At 50.3% G+C, this 2,229-nt stretch overlaps 1 pseudogene; it reads left to right on the top strand.

Moving 5' to 3' along the window:
- LOC106723027 overlaps positions 1-2,229 on the top strand; it is a 19,050-nt pseudogene that overhangs the window by 1,872 nt on the left and 14,949 nt on the right.

Below are 2,229 nucleotides of genomic sequence, written 5' to 3'. Positions count from 1 at the left end.
GAACCAGGGTCAGACCATTTCCACTGGTACAACAGATCCAAGGGAGCTCTCGGGATGTCAGTGCAGCTCCTCTGGATTTTCCCCAGGCTGTTAGCAAGACCAGACTCTCATCTGGACTATGTACATCTTCTGATGAGGCTGAGATTTGCCCCGTCAGGCACTGAGGAGTGAAAACCCTGACCACACAGTCTGTCAGGGAGACTTCCTTCAGAACAGCAATGCTCTCTGGTAGAAATAGACTCCTGAGGACGTGTCTTGGTGCCCAGGACATAACTTGGCCCATCGATAGAATCACAGTGACGAGACAATTGAGCTGGCTGGGCCCTGGAGCAGACGCAGCAGAGCGGGTGTGTGATGCCTGCACATTTGTGTCCGCTGGGCTGAATCTGAAGGGTTCTCTTGGAAGGATGAGGGAGGTGAATACTTGGCAGGTTTCAAGACATAACCCACTCCCAGGCCCCAGAAACACTTTGTGTTCAGCAAGTCGTTGCACAGTGTTGGAGGTCTTTCTGAACTGGCAACCTGCCCCATCAGCTTGGTTTTTCTTTAATTATCTCAGCTCCAGTGAGTTGTGCTTTAAGCAGAACATAAAATCCAGTGGTAACTGTGCAGCGTTCAAGCTGGCTGTGAAGGAGATGGAGACTGAGTGTCCAGTCATTGCCTCTTGACTAGCTCATGAGCTTTCTCTCGGTCTCTTGTGCAGAAGTCCAAAAACCGTTCCAGTCAGGATGCTGAGGAGGAACAGAGCATCCGAGCCACCTGTGTGGAGATCCTGGAAAATCTGGATGTCTCAATCAGTGGCACGAGCCAAGTAGGTGATCAGTTAGTTGCTGCCCTTGCATTATCAAGGAATTTCTCTTCATCCCCTGTACCTCTCCACTGGGCAATTCTCTGCATTGGCAGGTGTTGCTGCCGTGCACTGCAGCAAGGGGGTCGAGACCTTTAGAGGCCCATCAGGCGGGTATTTTATGACGCTTGGAGTGGAATTAGGCACAGACGCTTATCGGTTGCAAAGCAAGATTGTTTACTCATGCCGTCAAGGTGGTGAATAGCGGAGGTTAGAGATATTTGGTTAGTTACAGCTTAGGGTTCGTAGGTCGGTCTGCATAAGAGTTCGGTGGTCGGGCAGAAAAGGTCGGGCCGGCAGGTCGTTGATTTACGTCTGAGATGGGGTCGAGACGGGGGAAACTGACAAGTGATCAATTTGTCAGTTACTCTGACACGTACGTTCAGAGGTCTCCAAGGTGCGTGCGCGGAGGTCTCCAACTTCACGGAAGTGAAGACAGGTTTTATTTGTATAATAGCCAATTGCTTTTCGCCACGTCATAAATTTAACTAGAATCGCCAATTATCTAGCGGTTTGCATTAGGGTGTTTGTAGCAGGGACACTCCCCTGTCATTCCGACCAATTACAATGATTTATGTAAAGCAAAGAAGGCAAAAGTTTTATCTCTGTTAGTGGCGCAGCAATAAATTTCTTTTTGACATGCGCAGCAAAAAGGCAGTTACTGGCAAAAACCTTTGTTAACCCTTAGTTAACTTAGTGCAGAGTAAGGATGTTTTTGAACGATCTCTTGCTAGCGACATGGGCACTACTAATTGGGTTGAGACAGCAGGGTAATGGAGATAGATCATGGCCAGTGCTGGCTGTGAGTTATGGAGCAAGCTGCCGCCATTTAAGTGATGACATACAACACCCCAGCTGGAAGGGATCCCTGTGCTGAGCTGGCCTCCTCATTCTCTCTCCTTGCACTGCTCAGTCTTCTCTGAAATTGAGATTTGTTTGGCCGGTGTTAGAACAGGGTTTCAGAGATCAGCTATTCCTGAGATACAGACATGAGGTCATGGGTGGGGTAAAGACCCTCAAGTGGGTGGGTCATTGGTGACGAAGAGGAGACTGTCCTTGAGCACTGGATGAAGAGAGCTGGGTGCAGGGGTACAAGTAGCTGAGTCCAAGCTGCCGGGCTCTTCTCTCCAGGTCTTATGGCCCTGGCTGCTGGAGTACATAGTGCCAGCTCAGTACAGCTGCACTCTGACCCCCCTGTGCCGATGCCTCGGGGACCTGGCCGAGCAACCACAGTGGGAGGGAGAAGAAGTGGCTTGCATGGACCCCAGCAAAGGAGGTTTGAAATCCAGATCTCTGTGGTTTGAACCCACTCCACCTGCCTCGTAGAAAATCTTCGGCCTCTTCCATGCACTACAAGGAAGCCCAAAGGCGGGAGGGACAGA

Source organism: Alligator sinensis, unplaced genomic scaffold (assembly GCF_000455745.1).
Source record: "Alligator sinensis unplaced genomic scaffold, ASM45574v1 scaffold106_1, whole genome shotgun sequence".
NCBI lineage: Eukaryota > Metazoa > Chordata > Crocodylia > Alligatoridae > Alligator > Alligator sinensis.
Note: the sequence above shows the minus strand (reverse complement) of the source record. Positions and strands in the feature narration are given on the sequence as shown.